General features: G+C 48.4%; 1 protein-coding gene across 4 annotated transcripts in view; it reads left to right on the top strand.

The window, feature by feature from the left end:
- The window catches only part of LOC136442793 (D-glucuronyl C5-epimerase B-like), a 54,766-nt gene that overhangs the window by 11,822 nt on the left and 17,679 nt on the right, over positions 1-25,265 (top strand). Inside the window, exon 1 of one of the 4 annotated variants that reach the window (XM_066439715.1) lies at positions 7,275-7,361. The exons of 2 other annotated variants lie outside the window; for them this stretch is intronic. The gene's annotated coding sequence lies outside the window, so the exon portion shown is untranslated. Of the gene's footprint in view, positions 1-7,274; positions 7,362-17,883; positions 18,170-25,265 lie in introns of those variants that run through there. One more of the 4 variants, XM_066439714.1, reaches the window with a different exon arrangement.

Genomic DNA, 25,265 nt, shown 5'->3' with positions numbered 1-25,265 from the left:
AAGCAAATATCGACATACTTTATAGCGAGGTCCTGGAATGGCAGCCATTACGTTTTACATCTCTTGTTTCCCCGTTTTCAATTTCCTCCAGGAAAATGTCCAATTACGGCTGAAATGGGACTTTTCTTGAGCGTTGCTGCGTTTGTGTGCTTTAATGGGTGCTGCAGACTGCAGCCACAAGTACAGTGAACAGTGAACCACGGCTCCACGTCCCGTAACCACGGCTCCACGTCCCGTAACCACGGCTCCACGGCCCGTCCTGGACTGTAATGCATGTGACATGAGCTGGGATTGTTAAGTCTGGGAACCAACAAATTAGCTTGCTGTGGCCTTATGCACTTTTATTCAGAAGCTCCTTTTATACCACATGATCCGGACTTACAATTTTTCCTGAAGCCGGTACTTTCCAGCACAGGTTTAACATTCGTTTTTGCAGCCCACTCCCATAGTGTTCCTCTCACAAAGGTACAATCAAACAAACAAGGCATCGTTTTATAATTAAAGACTGGTAAATAAGCTTTTCAATGAAACAATAACATGGCTAATATGTAACCACAGAAGTATGAACAACCAAAGTTAAATTTCCACACTTGTTTGATAAGTTTGTTTAGCCCCCCCCCCCAGCCTATTGGTGTGAAACTGTCTGCTCTGCATTCTCTCCCACCTGACGGTGATGCGTTCTGACAACAATCTCATATCCCGCCGACTTCATCTGTGAAATGGGCTCCTTTTACTAGATAACCGCCATCGCGCCCGATATCGCCTCCTCTAGATAACCGCCATCGCGCCCCATATCGCCTCCTCTAGATAACCGCCATCGCGCCCGATATCGCCTCCTCTAGATAACCGCCATCGCGCCCCATATCGCCTCCTCTAGATAACAGCCATCGCGCCCGATATCGCCTCCTCTAGATAACCGCCATCGCGCCCCATATCGCCTCCTCTAGATAACAGCCATCGCGCCCGATATCGCCTCCTCTAGATAACCGCCATCGCGCCCCATATCGCCTCCTCTAGATAACAGCCATCACGCCCGATATCGCCTCCTCTAGATAACCGCCATCACGCCCGATATCGCCTCCTCTAGATAACCGCCATCGCGCCCGATATCGCCTCCTCTAGATAACCGCCATCACGCCCGATATCGCCTCCTCTAGATAACCGCCATCGCGCCCCATATCGCCTCCTCTAGATAACCGCCATCACGCCCGATATCGCCTCCTCTAGATAACAGCCATCGCGCCCGATATCGCCTCCTCTAGATAACAGCCATCGCGCCCGATATCGCCTCCTCTAGATAACCGCCATCGCGCCCCATATCGCCTTTGCTGCAGTCTGCAATATTGCCTGCTGTTTGGGATCAGATAACTGCGACGGTCTCAGTGATGCAGACTTGCCCAATCCGCCGTGCCGGAGTCGCGAGAGCTGCGTACCTAAACAGCTTTACAGGTACAACGGGATCTCTACTATGGTTTAGGTACCGGTACAGGGACTGGTACAAGTACAAGGTTCAGGTACTGGTTCAGGTACACTGGTTCAGGTACAGGTACAGGGGTTTAGGTACAGGTACAGGCACAGGTACAGGTGCAGGTGCAGGTACAGAGGTTTAGGCACAGGTACAGGCACAGGTACAGGTACAGGTACAGGTTCTGGTACTGGTACAAGGTTTAGTTACAGGTTCAGGTACACTGGTTCAGGTACAGGTACAGAGGTTTAGGTACATGTACAGGCACAGGTACAGGTACTGGTTCAGGTACTGGTACTGGTACAAGTACAAGGTTTAGTTACAGGTTCTGGTACCCAGCCCTAGTACAGTCTAGTCCTGGTACACAGCCCTGGTACACTAGTCCTGGTACCCAGCCCTGGTACACTAGTCCTGGTACCCAGCCCTGGTACACTCGTCCTGGTACCCAGCCCTGGTACACAGCCCTGGTACACTCGTCCTGGTACACTCGTCCTGGTACACTCGTCCTGGTACCCAGCCCTGGTACACTAGTCCTGGTACACAGCCCTGGTACACTAGTCCTGGTACCCAGCCCTGGTACACTAGTCCTGGTACCCAGCCCTGGTACACTCGTCCTGGTACCCAGCCCTGGTACACAGCCCTGGTACACTCGTCCTGGTACACTCGTCCTGGTACACTCGTCCTGGTACCCAGCCCTGGTACACTAGTCCTGGTACACAGCCCTGGTACACTAGTCCTGGTACCCAGCCCTGGTACACTAGTCCTGGTACCCAGCCCTGGTACACTCGTCCTGGTACCCAGCCCTGGTACACAGCCCTGGTACACTCGTCCTGGTACCCAGCCCTGGTACACAGCCCTGGTACACTCGTCCTGGTACACTCGTCCTGGTACACTCGTCCTGGTACCCAGCCCTGGTACACTAGTCCTGGTACACAGCCCTGGTACACTAGTCCTGGTACCCAGCCCTGGTACACTAGTCCTGGTACCCAGCCCTGGTACACTCGTCCTGGTACCCAGCCCTGGTACACAGCCCTGGTACACTCGTCCTGGTACACTCGTCCTGGTACACTCGTCCTGGTACCCAGCCCTGGTACACTAGTCCTGGTACACAGCCCTGGTACACTAGTCCTGGTACCCAGCCCTGGTACACTAGTCCTGGTACCCAGCCCTGGTACACTCGTCCTGGTACCCAGCCCTGGTACACAGCCCTGGTACACTCGTCCTGGTACACTCGTCCTGGTACACTCGTCCTGGTACCCAGCCCTGGTACACTAGTCCTGGTACACAGCCCTGGTACACTAGTCCTGGTACCCAGCCCTGGTACACTAGTCCTGGTACCCAGCCCTGGTACACTCGTCCTGGTACCCAGCCCTGGTACACAGCCCTGGTACACTCGTCCTGGTACACTCGTCCTGGTACACTCGTCCTGGTACCCAGCCCTGGTACACTAGTCCTGGTACACAGCCCTGGTACACTAGTCCTGGTACCCAGCCCTGGTACACTAGTCCTGGTACCCAGCCCTGGTACACTCGTCCTGGTACCCAGCCCTGGTACACAGCCCTGGTACACTCGTCCTGGTACACTCGTCCTGGTACCCAGCCCTGGTACACAGCCCTGGTACACTCGTCCTGGTACACTCGTCCTGGTACCCAGCCCTGGTACACTAGTCCTGGTACCCAGCCCTACGCTGTGCTCTAGTCTGTCAGCTCTGCCGTCAGACCCGGGATCTCCATGATTAATGGAAGGTCGCAGGTCCCAATATCGGAGCCGGCCGAAGCTTGGCGCTCAAATGGGCCGTCACAGCTGATTTAGGCCATGGCAAGTTAGTCTCTCGGTTTTCTGAAACATTTTTCAAGACTTAATTAGTAAAAATGTGCATAAATTAATACATGAATAGCTTAATCAGGTCGGTGAGTCACTGAATAGAAGAACTCTTTGTCCTCAACCGAGTGTTTTATTCAACCGACGTTTCGGTCACCGTCTGTCGCCTTCCTCAGGGCAGTTATGACTGGCTCACTTGCACTGCAGCTATGCAATGTAGGTGGCGCTGCTTACAGATGCAGTCCCAAATTCCTGGGAGAAAAACTTGATTCTGCCGGTATCCACTCCCCAAACCTGTGGTACAGACTTTCCCCTCTGACTCCGTTTTCATGTAGATTTTCCAGTTCAGCTTTATATTTTAAGAGTTTGAGAACCTAAGAAGTGCATTGGTGTGGCCCAACAGTTTAGCCTGAGTGCCAGCCTTTTTAGATTCCGTCCGCTAGCCTAGCTCCGCTGCGCTACCCAAGCTCCGCTGCCGGCCAAAAAGACTGGGCCCGCACGTATCTGTAACGGCTACTCAGGCTACCGACAGTTGGCTTCCAGCTGCAGCCTTCGACAGGCCGCACAGCAGAGGGCAGGAAACTGTCTCCAGCCTCGCTGCCAACTATTGATCATAGAATGATTCTTTCTTTTAGAGCAATTTGGCAGTGTGAGGGTGGGCAGTGTGAGGGGGTGTGGGTGGGGTGGGCAGTGTGAGGGGGTGTGGGTGGGTTGTGCAGTGTGAGGGGGTGTGGGTGGGTTGTGCAGTGTGAGGGGTGTGGGTGGGTTGTGCAGTGTGAGGGGGGTGGGTGGGTTGTGCAGTGTGAGGGGATGGGTGGTATTATGTAGAAGGTGTGTGGGTGGGAGTCCTGGCTCCATTTTGACGCACACCACAGTAAGAAGTTGATCACTCTGAAAGATTGCTCAGCCTCTGCTCAAATTATGCTCTGAAAGTTTTATGCTTGCTGATCCAGTCATCAGTAAAGATGGACGGTTTGTCAGTTCTGTGCAGTTTCTTTGGTTTTACATTTGAAATGTGAGCCATCAATGTAAGTCATGTGAGGTGGATGGGTAAAAGATGGGTAAAAGATCTCACATTTTTCAGGAAAAAACAGTAACTTTGGTTTTAGGCTTACAAAAAGGCCCCTCAATAGTTTGGAAATTTTTTCTGTTTTTCTTTTTTTTTCTTTTAATTCTTAAAGTAAAGTGTCCAGTATGTGTTATTGTTAGAAAACAGTGTTAATCATGCAAACGATCTCTCAACACTGTAGAAGCACAATTCAAAGATGTGAAAATACCCCCTTTGCTTGAATGGAATGGTCTGATTGACAGGTAGGTGTCTCCCTCCCCACGATGCAATATTCCAGGCCGAAACTTCATAACCTTCAGCCAGACAGCCGATGACCCCTGACCTTCCTGTAACCGAAAAAGAAGAACCAAAAACAGTTGGTTTCGTGTGTCGTGACACAAGCCCTGATTCCTGTGCAGATAGGAAATTGTGCTCATATTGAAGCAGTGGTTCGGTTCTGATGACCTCTCTGATGATGCTGGCGGATAGTCAGCGGGTCATGGGCTGGAGATGAGGTGTAGAAACTGACTGAGCGTCTAAAATGTGGTGTTGCAGGTGGAAATTGGAATAGAAACTGGTCTGGCAAGACGCTGTAAAGCTAAAACAGGGGTCATTATTATAGGAGAAACAACTGTCTGGTGTGCCGTGTGCGTGCGGTGAGGCCACCATGTCGCTCCCATCATATTGTACCCATCAGTCAGCCTTTGTGGCGTGTGAAAAGCCATTTCTTGTTGGCCTGCGTGGCATATGAAAAGCTATTTTTGTTGGCCTTTATAGCATATGAAAAGCCATTGCTCATACCGTACTTATAGCAATTATGAAAAGCCATTTTTGTTCGCCTTTACGGCATATGGAAAGTCATTGCTCATCCTTGTAGCGTTGGAAAGTCATGGCTCATCCTTGTAGCGTTGGAAAGTCATGGCTCATCCTTGTAGCGTTGGAAAGTCATGGCTCATCCTTGTAGCGTTGGAAAGCCATGGCTCATCCTTGTAGCGTTGGAAAGTCATGGCTCATCCTTGTAGCGTTGGAAAGTCATTGCTCATCCTTGTAGCGTTGGAAAGCCATGGCTCATCCTTGTAGCGTTGGAAAGTCATGGCTCATCCTTGTAGCGTTGGAAAGCCATTGCTCATCCTTGTAGCGTTGGAAAGTCATGGCTCATCCTTGTAGCGTTGGAAAGTCATTGCTCATCCTTGTAGCGTTGGAAAGTCATTGCTCATCCTTGTAGCGTTGGAAAGCCATGGCTCATCCTTGTAGCGTTGGAAAGTCATTGCTCATCCTTGTAGCGTTGGAAAGCCATGGCTCATCCTTGTAGCGTTGGAAAGTCATGGCTCATCCTTGTAGCGTTGGAAAGCCATTGCTCATCCTTGTAGCGTTGGAAAGTCATGGCTCATCCTTGTAGCGTTGGAAAGTCATGGCTCATCCTTGTAGCGTTGGAAAGCCATGGCTCATCCTTGTAGCGTTGGAAAGTCATGGCTCATCCTTGTAGCGTTGGAAAGCCATGGCTCATCCTTGTAGCGTTGGAAAGCCATTGCTCATCCTTGTAGCGTTGGAAAGTCATTGCTCATCCTTGTAGCGTTGGAAAGTCATTGCTCATCCTTGTAGCGTTGGAAAGCCATGGCTCATCCTTGTAGCGTTGGAAAGTCATGGCTCATCCTTGTAGCGTTGGAAAGCCATGGCTCATCCTTGTAGCGTTGGAAAGCCATGGCTCATCCTTGGCAATGGCCCGATTGTGTGGCTGTGCCGGCGGCTGGGACCGGCTGATAGCACACACGGCAGAAACCCGGCCGAATCGGAGCCGTGGATGTGACAGGAAAATCCATGGCTGGATTTAACAGTCGAATTGCTGGAGAAAAGGACAGCGAAACTTCAGTAAGGTTGGTGCTAAAACTAGTTAAAGTCTCACTGAGTGTACAGGTTTGGGCATCATTGTGTGGTGTTGCGGTTAGCAACGTCACGTTTGGACCAGGAGGTCGGGAGTTTAAATCCTTGCTGAGTTGTTCCGTAAGGCCGCACCAATCCGATTGGTTGGTTCCTGGATAAACAGAAATTGTGATGGACATGAAAACTGAGTCTGAAGGAAAGTCTGTGCCTTGGTACGCAAAGATTTTTAACAGATTTGTGTGCATGTTTAGAACCAAACTAGCTTGTGACCGTGGATTCCTGTTTGTCACATCACCCCCAGCCTACAGTTTACTGTGACAGTGATAGCAAGGTGGCAGATATTACAGTATATCCTCCAAACTACAGAACTGAAATTGACTCCTACCAATCGATTTGTCCGTGCCTGTATTGATGTATCTGAGAATCGCTCTCAGCTTGCAGGAGCCTGGTCCTTTATTCCTTCTCACTGGAGTCATCAGATGGAACGATAAGCCATCCTTGGCCATGTGGGTGTGCATATTGGCAGCTATAGCTCGCAAAGTCCCTATTACAGATAGACAGATAAGAGCTATCCATGGCCATGTGGGTGTCGGGTTTGTTGGACCTGAACCTAAACGTTTTTATGAGTCCGGATAGGTTCAGCGTTTAGGTATGCATCCCTATAGTTGGGACGGGAAAATTTCACCCCATCTGTCAAAAAGATCTGAACTTTATGCAATAGAATTGATAAAGATGTATTTTTATAAGCTTAAAATGACAGATTTAGCAACAGAATTGACAACATCTGCTCCCAAAGAATGAGTGGCTAAAGCCGCAGGCAGCCCTCTCAGTCACCTGGCCTGCCTGCCTGATTCAAATGGTACCTGGAGACCTGTCCCCTCTCCTGATTGGCTACTGCTGCCTTAGGCTAAACCAATCAGATTACAGGTTAGAAAACCCTCATGCTGAGACTCTCACACACCAAGTTGCACCGTAGAACAGCATTGGTGATTGGTGGGGGTGGTCATGGCTGAGTGCATGAGAAAATAGATATCCCGTCGGAAGTGCAGTGTGCGTAGCGAGGTGGTGAGAGTCACATGCTTGCAAACTGGCCGTGGCAGGAAGGAATATTACATCCTGCATGGCTCTATTGGAACAGTACATGAGGTGGAACAGTACATGAGGTGGGTTTAAACTGTGCATGGCTCTATTGGAACAGCGCGCGAGGCTGTTGGAACAATGTGCGAGGTGGGTTCTAAATAAGCTAGTCATTTATCGGGGATGTGCACATTCATCCTTCCATGTCAGGAGTACATCTTTGCTGGTTTATGAGGGTTAGACAAAATCCAGAGAGTCAGTTTATTTTCACTGGTGATTTAGATTTAATCAAAATGTCATCTTTGGCGGTTGTTCTCAATTATGAATTTTTACATTATCAGCTGTTGTTTCCAGCATTGCCATCTTTCTGGATGATATTTATTTTGGACACACGTTAATAACATTGTAATGCATTTTTCTAATAATATAACAGTATTGAAATGTGATTTTGTACCATGTTATATATTTACATGAACATTTCACTGAAGAAATTCCCTAAAATTTTAATGATTTTTTCATGTGTATTTAGCAGTTGTTTTCAAAGCAGATGCTGCTTCTGTATGTCTAAGTACAAAATGTACCTGAATTGTTGGTGGTTTTTAAGACCAGAGAGTCCCAGCATGGGAATGTTGTTTTTGTCTTGCAAATAAGATCAGCACTTATGGAACAGGTCCTGGGGTAACATGAAATAGTGTGGCAAGCTGATGATGACTGCATGTAGATATCAGGCGCCTGGCCATTCCTGGTAAGCTCGCATGTTGGACATGATTCGGGTGTTTGTCTATAAGTACAACCATACCCGGTAAGCTCGCATGTTGGACATGATTCGGGTGTTTGTCTATAAGTACAACCATACCCGGTAAGCTCGCAGGTTTGACTTGATTTGGGTGTTTGTCTATAAGTACAACCATACCTGGTAAGCTCGCAGGTTTGACTTGATTTGGGTGTTTGTCTATAAGTACAACCATACCTGGTAAGCTCGCATGTTGGACTTGATTCGGGTGTTTGTCTATAAGTACAACCATACCCGGTAAGCTCGCATGTTGGACTTGATTTGGGTGTTTGTCTATAAGTACAACCATTCCTGGTCAGCTCGCAGGTTTGACTTGATTCGGGTGTTTGTCTATAAGTACACCGGGTAAATTGGTCATCATTGGGTTGTTTGAAAGTCGGGATTAGGATTCAATTTCCATCACGCTGCAGTCGTCTGGCCTGCACTTTTCATTAGGCTGTAAGAAAACGCCTTAATGAGTTAAGTGCTGCTGGGAGCCTGTTCACATCTAAGTCAGGACTAAAGACTCAGGGATGGAAATGCCTCCTGCATGTACAGGTACATGTAGAATTGGAGCTGTGCATGTAGTTTTACATGTACTCCTGCATGTACAGGTACTATTCAGTAGAACTGCAGGTACATGTAGAATTGGAGCTGTGCAGGTAGTTTACATGTTACATGGTATGGAAGAAATAACTGTTTTCGAGCTTTTGAACATTTATATGCAGGACCTGGACCTGTACTTAGTAGAGCTGAGCTTGGTGGGACCAGAATATTCAAGTTGATTTTGACAGATGAAGTTTAGGATTTTAGTTTCTTATTGTACAAGTTAATGTATCAGGTATTTACTAACATTAAGAATGCCTTCCTTTTCATCTGGACTTGAGACTGTTACATGTTTATGGTAGATGTTTTCTTCATTTTTCTTTCTTAGATTTGGATTTGTAAGAAGTCTTGAAAGAAAAGGCTTGTCTCAACATCTGCTCCTTGTATTAATATTGCTGGAGAACTGAATGGATTTGGAAGTAAATGTTTTGTATTGGGACATCTTTTTGTCTATTGTCCTTCTAAAGTGGCGCATCTGTCTCTGGGCGTAGATAATACCCCACTCTTGTTGCTGCACCTATAATTAACTCCTCCCTCACACTGCAGTGTATAATTCCCCCATTTGTGTAGGATCAGACAGGATTGTAACGCCGGCCTGACCACAAGAAAGGAAACCTGGGAAACTCTCCGAGCTTTCAGCTGTAATTACAGCTTTGTGCACCAGGAATTTTGCACATACCTCGCCAGGTTTCCACAGAGGGGTTTGGAGTGTTTGGATGTGGCCGGGCTGTTGATATGCTGAGTCTGGCTGTTTGTGTCCAGGCTGTTGATATGCTGAGTCTGGCTGTTTGTGGCCGGGCTGTTGATATGCTGAGTTCGGCTGTTTGTGTCCAGGCTGTTGATATGCTGAGTCTGGCTGTTTGTGGCCGGGCTGTTGATATGCTGAGTTCGGCTGTTTGTGTCCAGGCTGTTGATATGCTGAGTCTGGCTGTTTGTGGCCGGGCTGTTGATATGCTGAGTCTGGCTGTTTGTGTCCAGGCTGTTGATATGCTGAGTTCGGCTGTTTGTGTCCGGGCTGTTGATATGCTGAGTCTGGCTGTTTGTGTCCGGGCTGTTGATATGCTGAGTTCGGCTGTTTGTGTCCAGGCTGTTGATATGCTGAGTCTGGCTGTTTGTGTCCGGGCTGTTGATATGCTGAGTTCGGCTGTTTGTGTCCAGGCTGTTGATATGCTGAGTTCGGCTGTTTGTGGCCGGGCTGTTGATATGCTGAGTCTGGCTGTTTGTGGCCGGGCTGTTGATATGCTGAGTTCGGCTGTTTGTGTCCAGGCTGTTGATATGCTGAGTTCGGCTGTTTGTGTCCGGGCTGTTGATATGCTGAGTCTGGCTGTTTGTGTCCGGGCTGTTGATATGCTGAGTTCGGCTGTTTGTGGCCGGGCTGTTGATATGCTGAGTCTGGCTGTTTGTGGCCGGGCTGTTGATATGCTGAGTCTGGCTGTTTGTGTCCGGGCTGTTGATATGCTGAGTCTGGCTGTTTGTGTCCGGGCTGTTGATATGCTGAGTTCGGCTGTTTGTGTCCGGGCTGTTGATATGCTGAGTTCGGCTGTTTGTGGCCGGGCTGTTGATATGCTGAGTCTGGCTGTTTGTGGCCGGGCTGTTGATATGCTGAGTCTGGCTGTTTGTGGCCGGGCTGTTGATATGCTGAGTCTGGCTGTTTGTGTCCGGGCTGTTGATATGCTGAGTTCGGCTGTTTGTGGCCGGGCTGTTGATATGCTGAGTCTGGCTGTTTGTGTCCAGGCTGTTGATATGCTGAGTCTGGCTGTTTGTGTCCGGGCTGTTGATATGCTGAGTCTGGCTGTTTGTGTCCGGGCTGTTGATATGCTGAGTTCGGCTGTTTGTGTCCAGGCTGTTGATATGCTGAGTCTGGCTGTTTGTGTCCGGGCTGTTGATATGCTGAGTCTGGCTGTTTGTGTCCGGGCTGTTGATATGCTGAGTCTGGCTGTTTGTGGCCGGGCTGTTGATATGCTGAGTCTGGCTGTTTGTGTCCGGGCTGTTGATATGCTGAGTTCGGCTGTTTGTGTCCAGGCTGTTGATATGCTGAGTCTGGCTGTTTGTGTCCGGGCTGTTGATATGCTGAGTCTGGCTGTTTGTGTATGGGCTGTTGATATGCTGAGTCTGGCTGTTTGTGTCCGGGCTGTTGATATGCTGAGTTCGGCTGTTTGTGTCCAGGCTGTTGATATGCTGAGTCTGGCTGTTTGTGTCCGGGCTGTTGATATGCTGAGTCTGGCTGTTTGTGGCCGGGCTGTTGATATGCTGAGTCTGGCTGTTTGTGTCCAGGCTGTTGATATGCTGAGTTCGGCTGTTTGTGTCCGGGCTGTTGATTTGCTGAGTTCGGCTGTTTGTGTCCAGGCTGTTGATATGCTGAGTCTGGCTGTTTGTGTCCGGGCTGTTGATTTGCTGAGTTCGGCTGTTTGTGTCCAGGCTGTTGATAAGCTGAGTCTGGCTGTTTGTGTCCGGGCTGTTGATATGCTGAGTTCGGCTGTTTGTGTCCAGGCTGTTGATATGCTGAGTCTGGCTGTTTGTGTCCGGGCTGTTGATATGCTGAGTCTGGCTGTTTGTGGCCGGGCTGTTGATATGCTGAGTCTGGCTGTTTGTGTCCAGGCTGTTGATATGCTGAGTTCGGCTGTTTGTGTCCGGGCTGTTGATTTGCTGAGTTCGGCTGTTTGTGTCCGGGCTGTTGATATGCTGAGTCTGGCTGTTTGTGGCCGGGCTGTTGATATGCTGAGTCTGGCTGTTTGTGTCCGGGCTGTTGATATGCTGAGTTCGGCTGTTTGTGTCCAGGCTGTTGATATGCTGAGTCTGGCTGTTTGTGTCCGGGCTGTTGATATGCTGAGTCTGGCTGTTTGTGGCCGGGCTGTTGATATGCTGAGTCTGGCTGTTTGTGTCCGGGCTGTTGATATGCTGAGTTCGGCTGTTTGTGTCCAGGCTGTTGATATGCTGAGTCTGGCTGTTTGTGTCCGGGCTGTTGATATGCTGAGTCTGGCTGTTTGTGTATGGGCTGTTGATATGCTGAGTCTGGCTGTTTGTGTCCGGGCTGTTGATATGCTGAGTTCGGCTGTTTGTGTCCAGGCTGTTGATATGCTGAGTCTGGCTGTTTGTGTCCGGGCTGTTGATATGCTGAGTTCGGCTGTTTGTGTCCAGGCTGTTGATATGCTGAGTTCGGCTGTTTGTGTCCGGGCTGTTGATATGCTGAGTTCGGCTGTTTGTGGCCGGGCTGTTGATATGCTGAGTCTGGCTGTTTGTGTCCAGGCTGTTGATAAGCTGAGTCTGGCTGTTTGTGTCCAGGCTGTTGATATGCTGAGTTCGGCTGTTTGTGTCCAGGCTGTTGATATGCTGAGTCTGGCTGTTTGTGTCCGGGCTGTTGATATGCTGAGTCTGGCTGTTTGTGGCCGGGCTGTTGATATGCTGAGTCTGGCTGTTTGTGTCCAGGCTGTTGATAAGCTGAGTCTGGCTGTTTGTGTCCAGGCTGTTGATATGCTGAGTTCGGCTGTTTGTGTCCAGGCTGTTGATATGCTGAGTCTGGCTGTTTGTGTCCGGGCTGTTGATATGCTGAGTTCGGCTGTTTGTGTCCAGGCTGTTGATATGCTGAGTCTGGCTGTTTGTGTCCGGGCTGTTGATATGCTGAGTCTGGCTGTTTGTGTCCGGGCTGTTGATATGCTGAGTCTGGCTGTTTGTGGCCGGGCTGTTGATATGCTGAGTCTGGCTGTTTGTGGCCGGGCTGTTGATATGCTGAGTCTGGCTGTTTGTGTCCGGGCTGTTGATATGCTGAGTTCGGCTGTTTGTGTCCAGGCTGTTGATATGCTGAGTCTGGCTGTTTGTGTACAGGCTGTTGATATGCTGAGTCTGGCTGTTTGTGTCCGGGCTGTTGATATGCTGAGTCTGGCTGTTTGTGGCCGGGCTGTTGATATGCTGAGTCTGGCTGTTTGTGTCCGGGCTGTTGATATGCTGAGTCTGGCTGTTTGTGGCCGGGCTGTTGATATGCTGAGTTCGGCTGTTTGTGTCCGGGCTGTTGATATGCTGAGTTCGGCTGTTTGTGTCCGGGCTGTTGATATGCTGAGTCTGGCTGTTTGTGGCCGGGCTGTTGATATGCTGAGTCTGGCTGTTTGTGTCCGGGCTGTTGATATGCTGAGTTCGGCTGTTTGTGTCCAGGCTGTTGATATGCTGAGTCTGGCTGTTTGTGTACAGGCTGTTGATATGCTGAGTCTGGCTGTTTGTGTATGGGCTGTTGATATGCTGAGTTCGGCTGTTTGTGTCCAGGCTGTTGATATGCTGAGTCTGGCTGTTTGTGTACAGGCTGTTGATATGCTGAGTCTGGCTGTTTGTGTCCGGGCTGTTGATATGCTGAGTTCGGCTGTTTGTGTCCAGGCTGTTGATATGCTGAGTCTGGCTGTTTGTGTACAGGCTGTTGATATGCTGAGTCTGGCTGTTTGTGGCCGGGCTGTTGATATGCTGAGTCTGGCTGTTTGTGTCCAGGCTGTTGATATGCTGAGTTCGGCTGTTTGTGTCCGGGCTGTTGATAAGCTGAGTCTGGCTGTTTGTGTCCGGGCTGTTGATATGCTGAGTCTGGCTGTTTGTGTCCAGGCTGTTGATATGCTGAGTCTGGCTGTTTGTGTCCGGGCTGTTGATTTGCTGAGTCTGGCTGTTTGTGTCCAGGCTGTTGATATGCTGAGTCTGGCTGTTTGTGTCCAGGCTGTTGATATGCTGAGTTCGGCTGTTTGTGTCCGGGCTGTTGATAAGCTGAGTCTGGCTGTTTGTGTGCGGGCTGTTGATATGCTGAGTTCGGCTGTTTGTGTCCAGGCTGTTGATATGCTGAGTCTGGCTGTTTGTGTCCGGGCTGTTGATAAGCTGAGTCTGGCTGTTTGTGTGCGGGCTGTTGATATGCTGAGTTCGGCTGTTTGTGTCCAGGCAATTTGTTTTAACTGTTCAGCTCTGAGCTTCAGCCTGGGGCAGTCGAACAGTCCGGAAGTGTTCAGATGTGTGAAAATGAGAGCTATGTTCGATCCTTCTCACACCTTTGGTGTTCATGGGCTGTGCCCATCTTTATTTTGATGTAGCCCTTGGGCCACACAGGGCCACTATGGCAGGGGACTAGTCCACTGGTAGTGGAGGGTGTTCACAGAGTCCATTATAACTCTTCCTCGTGTTAGTGCTAAGTAGAGAAAGCTTTTTTAAAGTCTTAGGTTTGAACCCTGACCTCCTGAATGCAGGGTGAAAACTCTACCCACAAGGTCAAATGAAAAATGGGAGGGGTGACCCTGAAAACAATCGCACGTGCCCCACATTCAAGTAGCATTGAGGCAGGAGTGTATGAAACCATGTCACATCATTAAAGTGCTGTTATCTGCTCACCGGGTCGTAGCCAGGCGATACAGAGCTGGGTTCCGCTTGCCTCCGTGGTGGCCTCTGTGGGGTGGGGTGGGGGTGATTCTGTGTCCTGTGGGGTGGGGGTGATTTTTTGTCCTGTTGAATGGAAGATGCAGTTTACGTTTCTAGCTAGGTTTGTACCAAGGAAAGTGATAATGCACAGCCTGTGCAGTCCAGATAATGCAGGAGAAATGTGTGGTAAGTGTTTTGTTCAGTATGCAGCTATTCAGCACACAATATGGCGGGGAAAGTGCCTCTTCATGCAAGACCGGCAGCTTTTGTGCCGTGTTCCGGGTGGATTCCGCTGTGTGAGGCGACACCTCTGTGCCTTGCGCCAGAAATTTCTCCCTGGCAGAATGGCGAGACTTTGTCAATGAGGCAGGAGTTGGGAATTGCAGAGGGGACTTGTCACCAGATCAGTTCCGGGCTCTTTGGTAGGCATGTTTTCTGGGCAGGCTGTGAACAAATGTGAATAGCTTTGCTCAAAATCAAATGGAAATTCTCAAGTTTAAGGCCACGCCAAGTAGATTTATCGGTTCTGAGATTCGAAAATAATGTTTTTAACAAACTTTTTGAAATCTTTAAATTTGTCAGCCCAACAAGCATATTTTGTCCCTGGACGGTGGGAGGGGTCCTTGAGACAGCTTTGCACAGTATCCCATGGAAGCTGACCATGGCCAGCCTATAGCTGTTCCGGGGGAAGCTGACCATGGCCAGCCCATAGCTGTTCCCATGGAAGCTGACCATGGCCAGCCTATAGCTGTTCCGGGGGAAGCTGACCATGGCCAGCCTATAGCTGTTCCCATGGAAGCTGACCATGGCCAGCCTGTAGCTGTTCCGGGGGAAGCTGACCATGGCCAGCCTGTAGCTGTTCCCAGGGAAGCTGAACATGGCCAGCCTATAGCTGTTCCCATGGAAGCTGACCATGGCCAGCCTATAGCTGTTCCCAGGGAAGCTGACCATGGCCAGCCTGTAGCTGTTCCCAGGGAAGCTGACCATGGCCAGCCTGTAGCTGTAATGGAAGCTGACCATGGCCAGCCTGTAGCTGTTCCCAGGGAAGCTGACCATGGCCAGCCTGTAGCTGTTCCCAGGGAAGCTGACCATGCCCAGCCTATAGCTGTTCCCAGGGAAGCTGACCATGCCCAGCCTGTAGCTGTTCCCAGGGAAGCTGAACATGGCCAGCCTGTAGCTGTTCCCGGGGAAGCCGACCATGGCAGCCTGTAGCTGTAACTAATCTGCCGTCTCGCCCAGTGTTTTCCTTCGTACTTCCGCCCCGTCAGCACAGCCTGACACTTTGGGACAGTTGTTGATAGGATGACATTAGCCCACCAACACGTGTGTACTTTGCACTTGCAGGATTTCCGTAAGCCTGTTTGGATTCGGTCTGCTTAGAACCGGAGTCGGAATCTTATCACAATTCAGCTCCAGCCTGTGTTTCCAGTCCAAGCCAGACAGCATGTAATACAGACATTGTGTTAGAGGCATAGAAGGGTGTCAACATGTTTTGATTAAAGTATCTGAAAAACTTAGGCATAAAATTGTAGTTACATACAATTTTCCTGCTCTTATGGATTCCAGTTATTTTGTGGTTGTTATTTCAGGAGTTCACTCTACAAGCGTGTGAAGCCTTCGACAATGGCAGACCATACAGTAACACAACTGCCCTGTACCTGATGCTGCCGCACCGTGCCTGCCTGCCGTGCATGGTCAGGTGCACGGCCCACATATCGTATCAGACGGCTGCCGGTACTGAAATATTCATAGCCTGGCAGCTTTACTGGGTCAGCCTTTGTTACCTTTCCTCTCATCTCAGCCACATTCAAGTCAATATTGTCTCACTGTAGCATTAGAAAGCCTTCACTGTAGGCATGGCCTTGTTTTTAATGATAGTAGACTCAGACAATGATCATCAGTGGACCATATGTGGGTTATGTCTGTCACATGTATTACAGGTGTGTGTGTGGACCATATGTGGGTTATGTCTGTCACATGTATTACAGGTGTGTGTGGGGGCCATACATGTATGTGAGTTATGTCTAGTTGTTTACATGTAATACATGTATCTGACACCTTATGTTTCCATAACAAATATTCCTTGTATGCTGCATTATGTTTTAATCCGTGCATTACGGCATCTTTTACTGCACTTGGATGCTTATGCTAGTTAAGATAAAACACTTCCCTTTGTTATTTTGATGGTGTCTTTATTACTCTCTGAATTGTCATGGTTACAGATGGTTTTAGTCTAACTTGTAGACATAGGTGACATTGGCATAGATTTAAATTGTGAAAAAGTCTAACTCTAAGTGTCTCTCTGAGTACAGGAGAAAGATGAAACAAAAGAAAACAAAACAGTCTGCTTGTGTTCTTGAACACCAGTCCTCCACCTTCTTAGTTGAACCCCCTGTTCTTCTGTGAGAACCCCCTTCCTAATGCTTAGTTGCCCCCCCCCTCTCCTATCTTAGAACCCCCTCCCTAAGTGCTTAGTTGAACCCCATGTTCCTCTCTGAGAACCCCCTTCCTAAGTGCTTAGTTGAACCCCCCGTTCTTCTGTGAGAACCCCCTTCCTAAGTCAGTAAGTGCTTAGTTGAACCCCCTGTTCTTCTGTGAGAACCCCCTTCCTAGTGCTTAGTTGAACCCCCTGTTCTTCTGTGAGAACCCCCTTCCTAGTGCTTAGTTGACCCCCCCCCCCCCCATTCCTCTCTGAGGACCCCCTTCCTAAGTCAGTAAGTGTTCTGTTGTCTGCTCCTGACATGAAGCTTTCAGGAGGGACACAGTAATAGCAGGAGGCATGATCGATCCTGACACTGGAAATGCCCCCGAACTGTCTGAAATGTTGGGTTGCCGCTCCTGATAAGACATGCTGGCTAATGTTGTCTCCTCCACCCAGGGTGACTGTCTGTCCTTCTGTCCTCAGTCCTCTACAGCGCTCCATGTCACTACAGGTTTTCCCTGGTCCCACCACTCGCTGTGCTGCTTCCACATCTCCGGTTGCTCCCCCCCCCCCATGCAGACCCTCCCCTGGCCCCACCACTCGCTACATGCTGATGGCCCCTCTCTGGTTGCTTTGCTTTGGGATTATCAGGATCCCCCATGCAGACCCTCCTGCTGTGCTGATAGCCCCTCTCCAGTTGCTATGCTTTAGGAATTCCGAATTGTGTAGAGTTGTGTGGAGTTGCATATTTTGGACCTGACACTCAAGGTATCACACTGGGCTGTTTTGTACACAGAGAGGATCCCCCCATGCAGACCCTCCTGCTGTGGTGATTGCCCCTCTCGTGTTTCAGTGCTGTAGAAGTTGTGTAGGAATTGTGTAGAGTTGCGTAGAGTTGCATATTCGGGACCTGACACTGGAGGTATCACACTGGGCTGTTGTGTGGTACGGAAAGTTGGTACCTGACACTTGCGGCATGACACTGGGCTGTTTTGTGGTACGGAGATTCGGGACCTGACACTTGCGGCATCACACTGGGCTGTTTTGTACACAGAGTGTCGCAAAGGGCAGCTGACAGGACCGTGCCATAGTGGTGCACACCTAGGGGGGTGTGGTGTCGGCTGACAGCTTTTGTGTACAGAAAGGTGTGCTGCCCCCACCCGTTCTCCAACAATGGAGCGTTCCCCGGGTGGTGAATATGCACGTCCGTCCCGGGGTCTGGAGCTGGAGTGAGTTCTGCTGGACAGCAGAGAGACATGATGATGCTGGAAACCTGCCAGGTTGGTTCTACTTGGCATGCAGACCTGTAAGTGTAAGCCGACCCACCCTGCCTGTAAGTGTAAGCCGACCCACCCTGCCTGTAAGTGTAAGCTGACCCACCCTGCCTGTAAGTGCAAGCCAACCCACCCTGCTTGTAAGTGGACCCACCCTGCCTGTCACCAGCCCAATTAGCATGCCACACTTGTACCTGCTGACGAGCAGGAATTCCTCTGGAGTAGGGCGGACCAAACCACTCCACACGGGGAGGGTCAGGGTTGTTCTTGTGTCCCCTCCTGGCGTGCGGTGTCAAGTATCGGCAGCAGTCACACAGCGAGCCATTATCATGTGTCACTGCAAACAGCAGCGAGGGTCAGGCACAACTTCCCCCCAGGCCAGTCGGAGCTCCCTTCCTGTGGGCAGATGTGTGCTGTCTGTAGCTGTGAGGTGAGTCCCAGGCTTGTTCTCACCTCCACACAGACCATATTGTTCCCTGTAGTCGGGTCCTGTGCACAGACCATATTGTCCCCTGTAGTCGGGTCCTGTGGCACATCTCCCAGCACAGTCGGCCGCTGGGCGAAATTGAATTTCTCCCATTGAGACTTGACAAAGAGCTGACTGCCTCCCTTCCCAGAACTGCCTGAGAAGTCTGTACGTTTGAGACTGAAGTCTGTTTCCTGTCCATTACTACCCAGGTTTTCCTGATGTTGTGTTTGCCACCAGGTAATGCCCATTGTTTGGGAACAATACCTGTTTGTCTAGACAGGTACGGTGTGGGAACATTCCCTGCCTCAGGTGATACATGATCTGCTACTGTTGTCATTCCTAAAACAACCTCTGACTGTTAAAGCCTTCCGTCTCCTCACATGGCTAACAACAGCGCTGCTGTGAGATGCACGTTTCCCACATAGATTATTTTGTATTCAGTATGTTTAGATCACTAGACTGGTATGGGAATGTGTATTGTGGATAATTGTTATGTAAATGCTGAAATTGGAAGCCGCTACAGCTAGAAATGTTATTCTGTGAACGTGTCGGTTGATCCACTGTTAAACCAGGGAAGTACTCAAGGTTAATGCCTGTGTGTAAATGCTTTGATAAATGATTCAAGACCATTATTGTACATATTTGCCCAACTGAGCTAAGTACAGGTACCAACAATGACTTGTTTACAAACGTGTCTAGTGTATAGGCCTGGCTTCTTCTCAGTGCTTGGTAATGGTGATATAATGCATGGAGATCAGTAGATTAGGTTGTCGGTGTATGTTGTGTGTGGAAAGGTTGAGTGTGTGTTGAGTACACAGTATGTCAACAATGCAGAAACTGTCTCGGCTGGGAATGCCACCTGCATATACAGGATAGTGCAGGTAAAACTGATGTCTACCTGCACCTAACCTGTACTGGTCCATGTACTGGATATGGATACATACAGGTTAGTGAAGGTACAATTGGAGTTTTGTAGGTATTTCTGATGTCTTACTTTACCTGCACTGGTCCATGTACTGAGTATATATATATACAGGTTAGTGCAGGTAACATTGGAGCTGTGCAGGTATTTCTGACCTGCACCTAACCTGTACCGGTCCAGTATAAAGCAGAGAATGCGTATCCATTCGCACAGTGCCCAAGTCCCCTGTAGTTCCTGTATTAACTGACTGTGTATGTAGTCATGTTATCGCATGTAGTAATGGAGATGAGTGTGTCAGGGTGCAGTAGGTACTGAACTGTGTGTCAGGTGTTCATTGAGCAGACAGTAGAGTATGTGGATGTAGTTCCATGCTTGCATTCCTGCAGAGCCCAGTGTGGGTTCCATGCTGCCAGCCTGAGGTGGGGAGAACAGGCACCTGATGATGTGGCGTGGAGACAGCCTGCTTTATGTCAGAACCCCTGGAGAGCAGTCCCCTGGGACCACACCTCTATATTGCCGTTCCCCAAAGACCTTCCCGCATGGCCGATCCCGCTTTGATACGAGATGACAGCTGAAAGATGAACGAGTGTTCCGAAGGCCCCGACGTTATCTGGGCAGGCGTAAATGGTTCTTCAATACGACTTTCAGAGCGGCTAAATCTCCCTCTCCTTGATTTCACGGCTGCGGGGTTCTTTAAGGTATCTTCCCACGGAGAAACGACCCTTTTGGGAGGAAGATGTTCGATCAGGTCCTCTGGGCGATGCCTGGATGGATGTGGCCTTGAGATGTTAGTGACAGGTCGCGTTATTGGTGCACGGATGGGTGCAGAATACTTCACCGGTCAAGTGTGGAACTCTTACCAGGAGAGACATTTTGTGTGGATGTTGAGATGCTGACTACTAGTATTGGTTTCATTGCTGTTGTTGTAACGTGTCAGATGTAAAAGGAAACTGCCCGTGGTCTTGGTGAGACTCAGGATCGAATGTATGTTATAGTTGCCTTTAGAACAAGAGGAACATAATGTTTACTTATGTTCAACCAATGTTGGAGTTTATTTAGCTCAATGCGGGAATAATTCCCCTCCACATAATATAAGTTCCCTTATACGTGACCACCTGCACGGCGCTAGCCTGGTCCCCTGCACAAGGTTCGTGCACCCTCCCATAAAGCACAGTTAGAAAGCTAATAACAGCCAGCAGAAGCCAATATCATGCCAGCACTGTCATGACCCAGCAAGTATCATTTCTGGGCATCGATCGGCCTTCAGAAGGGTCCACAGATAGGCGGGAAGTAATGACTGGGGAATCCCAGATACATCCTCGTATAGGGCTGGAAATATCAGCTGTCCTGTACAGGTACCTCCCCGTATAGGGCTGGAAATATCAGCTGTCCTGTACAGGTACCTCCCCGTATAGGGCTGGAAATATCAGCTGTCCTGTACAGGTACCTCCCCGTATAGGGCTGGAAATATCAGCTGTCCTGTACAGGTACCTCCCCGTATAGGGCTGGAAATATCAGCTGTCCTGTATTATACAGGCAAGTACACACCTGCCCCTTATGTCAGCTGATGGTTATTGAGGAAGTAGCAGTGAGGATATGGATCATCGTTAATGCAGAAATAATGAGTTGTCGTATCGACGGAATGAGCTGCCAATGTGATGTTCACTTTGCGCCGGGTCAAGCCGCCATTATTGGTAATTTTATTGTATCGGGGAAATTTTGGGGCGATCATAGCATGGAAATGTGTGGCAGTGGCAGAATCGGGTAAAGTGTGTCTTAAGTACTACTGTTGGGTTTGGGCAGCATTTCTCTTGTAAAGTGTGTCTAAAGTACTAATGCAGGGTTTGGGCAGCATTTCTCTTGTAAAGTGTGTCTAAAGTACTAATGTTGGGTTTCGGCAGCGTTTCTCATGTTACTAGTGTGTCTAAAGTACTCATATTTATCGACAGGACGTATGTGAATCCAAAGCTCTGAGAAAATTAGCAACATTGATTCAGAAGTATCTTCATGCATAGAATAGATGTCCACGATCATGACAATCTTTCATGTCAATTCATTCCTGAAGGCTAATTATAACAAGGTGACTTCTGCACTAAGAGATTCTATATTCTATATTCTGTTTTTGTTGTTGGTTTGACTTCTTCTTTGCTGGCATCAATAAAATGAAATGTGTCACATTTTGAATAATACCAGGGCTCTCCCTACGCAATGGTGCAAGGGTGCTGCGCCTCTCCCAAAATTCCCAGCGCCTCTCCCAAAATTTTCAAATTTAGGGTCTTTTCTTTGTATTTTTGAGGATAAAAATTGCGAAAAATTGGAGCGACGTCGATACTCCCGACTGTTAACTCCCGACCGCTACACACATACTTTGCCGAGAAATCGGAAAATAATTATCGAAACACAGTCACCCCAATTTTGGCTTTGTATTGTATTACGGGCGTGGGGACGCCGTCTGCCGCTGGGTAATCACACTCCTTTGTTTCTTGTTATTGTTTCTTGTTATTGTTATGCTTGCAATCAAAGAAAGCCAGTAAAAATACTGAAGGAAAACAAGATTTTCGGCCGAGCATTTCAGCCCCTACGTTGTGATCTGCCGCGATTTGCCGTCATTTGTGGTCGTATTCGGCGGAGAATCTATTCTTCTAATTGTTTTCCCGTAAAAATTCTGCTTTTGTAGCGTAGACGAGTCGTATTTTACGCCGGGGTTTGACTTTATTACAGCTGGCTAGCGACAATCGCCGACCGGCGGCCATCTTGTTTACTCATTAATATGCATAAATCTAAGCGCTGATTGGTCGGCGTCATGAAAACATGCGCTCTGATTGGTTGATGCAAGATATCATGTGATCACATGGCGGGAAATCCCCAAACACAGTTTCGGCATAGATCGCATTTTGTGACGATAATATTTGGAGCAGTTTTGTGGCGATTGTAACATTATTGATTTTGAAAAATTAACCAAGCATTTTCTGATGGCAACATTCTAAATAAATAGCAAAACCTATTAAGTTTTTTTAAATGTTTTTATTGATTGTGCTCTGTACTGATGAATAATGTTCTACTGGCATAAATTTCTAGTTCTTATTTCAAATTCATTACATAATTGTATGAATAGTCAAAATTTTTTTTTAAATTTTTTTTTTTAATAGTCTTTTTAAATAACCTAATTTTGATAATAATTTAAAACAATTTGGGCTTGATCCTCTGATCCTATCTTTAGTTTGTAACATTCACAGCTTAAGTTGCAGGAGAAAGCTTCCAATTTCAATTTATAAAGGCAAAATGCAACAGATTTTCTGTCTCTTAAGTCTGTAAGATTTACAGCTCAAGTTCCAGGAGAAGGCCTCAAATTGCATTTAAGATGGCCAAAATGCAATAGCTTCTAATTTGGAAAGGGGGGGAATCCCCCCCTCTCCAAACCTCTCCCCCCCTCCTTGTCGCGCTGCGCGCGACTATCGGGCGCTTTGCGCCCTCTCAGCATCTGTTAAAAATGGGAGCACCACTCCCCTAAAAATTTCTGGGGAGACCCCTGAATACCAAGGGCATAACATGTCAACAGGAATCTCCCAAAGGAGGAGGGGGGGGGGGAACTCTGCCACTAAAACAGGAAAATTTCCTCAGGACAACAGATTTGCACTGACCTGCCTCTTCTCTTTTGACGCTACAGACTCCGTTGGGGGAGAATGAAGGCGTTTTTTCATGCCTGTTTTTCTGTGATTCTGATATATTATCGCAATGTTATACATATCAGTGACACTTTCACGGCTGGATAGGATTGCAAAGCAGTATGGGTAAGGGGTTGAAGTCTGCCCTCTCTTATTGTTGCCTTGTTGTTTCTGCCCCCCCTCCCCATACCTGGCCCCTGACACGAGAGGCTTATCCAGTAATTATCAGTTCATTTGTGCCCCATCTGCAATGTCTGCCCTGAGACAGCCTCTATCTCTGCCCTGGGGAAATGGCTCCATTTTCAAGACAATTGCCCTTAATGAGTGTCCAGCAGTGTCTGGGGCAGTCTGCCTCAACTGCAGGCCACAACAAGTCAGCTCTGTGGTTCTGTAACTATTACTTCAATTGGCGTTGTGTTGGCGTAGCTGCTAGGGTGTTTGCCCCATAACCCAGAGGTCCTGGGTTTGATCCCCTGCCATGCCACAGATGTTGTGTCCTTGGGAAAGGCACTTAAACAACTATCCTCACTCCACCCAGATGTAAAAGGGTTACCTGATTTTGGTTTGTGAAATAAAAGGCTGTCCCCTAGACACAGTGGATAACAACCCACTGGCACTGCCCCTATGGCAAGAAGGCTATGGGACTTCCTTTACAAACCTTCTCCAACATGTTCAGTAAAGTGTTACTGTAAGCTAGAGAGCAGTGACATGATCCTTGCATGTCACCATGTGCAGCAAGGCACAGACTTCCCTCTCACACCATGTCACCATGTGCAGACTTCCCTGGAGAAACTAGATGCTGGTTTCATGTTGATCTTCCAATTAACATAACCACAACTTTGTAATCTATTAATTAACAAGCTCATCACTAAATCACTTTTTGATGACTTAATCACTTTCTAATGGCTTAAACCAACCAACCTACTCCAACCCCCCAGTGTGTTTTCAAATTACCACCTGATAAACAGTGAAATCACTTAATCACTTTCTAATGGCTTCTGATGACTTTCCCACCCCCTTCCCCTCCCACCCACTAGCCCTCACTCCCCCCACTCTTTCCCTCCCCCCACTCTTTCCCTTCTCTCTACTTTTCTGCTCCATTACCCCCCCCCCCCCTCTGTGTGTGTCAAGTTGGCCCCCACTCTACACATTTTCAACACAAGCAGCTGCCAAGTTACACACATGCACTTGGGTTGTAGGGAAGATTGTAGCCAGGAAGAACCCTGAACTTGAGGCTGCCTGCATAACAAAAGTGATGATAACACATCAGACAAACCAGCACACTGTGATATCCTGCAGGAGGAAACCAACATCATGGGGGGGGGGGGTTCTGGACAGGAGGTAAAAAGGATATCAGTCAGGATTCTTTTACTTTTACCACCATGAGAAATGGAGGTATAGTTTTGGGCCTGTCTGTCTGTAGGTCTTACAGCATGTTGTAACTTTAGAACCTCTGGATGGATTGTGATGATTTTTTGTATGTGGGTAGGTCTTGGGAAGACATAGGTCAAGGTCAGTTTTGGGCCCCCTGGTGTGTGACCTTGTTGTTCTTGGTTTGCAAAGCAGATGTCAGAATTGAGAGACAGTATCTGGAGAAAGAGTGTAGATATTTACAGTAATCTGTCATGCTTGATATGTTAGGAAAATACAATAAGCTGTCATAGTTGAAATGTTATACTGAGAAATGTACATGTAGTCAATGTTAGATTACTTAGAACCTGCTTTTGTCCCATGTGTATCACATGTGGAACTCCGTAGCAGGCCTGTTTTGCAAACCTTCGACCTCCCATCCTGGAATAATTTACGAACGTCTGGCGACGTCCCAAACCGTTTTCTTCGCTTCAGCAGGTTTATTTTGTGCCGCTTCTCAGGGGTTTTGGCAACATTTTCTGCATTTTGTTGCAACATCACTAACTGTGGCGGTTCTTGGACGCTACCCAAGAACTGGATACTAAAATAGGAGAGGCCAGGAAACCGTGTTGTGAAAATTTGATCTGCGGCAATTATGAGACTCCCATGCAGGAGGAAATGGGAATATGATTAGGCCTGGGGTCGGGGCTTTATTTGATCAGCCTGCCCTGAGTTATAGAATATTACTGACTGCGGTTCGATCAGCCTGCCCCTGAGTTATAGAATATTACTGGCTGCGGTTTAGTTGCTTCTCTGGTTGCAGACATGTCGAACATTAGATTTACTGGGATCGGTCAGGCCAAAGGTCAGAGAAGACGAGGAAACATTATTCCACTCCGTCGTGTTGCTGGAATAAAGTCGTACGTCGTGAGGAATGAAATCAGGGTTGCATTGACTGGTCCGCTCTGAGTAACCCTAACTCCCTGCTGTGGGAACGTAGAGTTCAGAGGTCGCTGCATGTTGTATGTACACAGTGGGAACGTAGAGTTCAGAGGTCGCTGCATGTTGTATGTACACAGTACAGTAGAGTTCAGAGGTCGCTTCATGTTGTGTGTACACA

Source organism: Branchiostoma lanceolatum, chromosome 10 (assembly GCF_035083965.1).
Source record: "Branchiostoma lanceolatum isolate klBraLanc5 chromosome 10, klBraLanc5.hap2, whole genome shotgun sequence".
Classification (NCBI taxonomy): Eukaryota; Metazoa; Chordata; class Leptocardii; order Amphioxiformes; family Branchiostomatidae; genus Branchiostoma; species Branchiostoma lanceolatum.
This window is presented reverse-complemented; position numbering and strand designations above follow the sequence as displayed.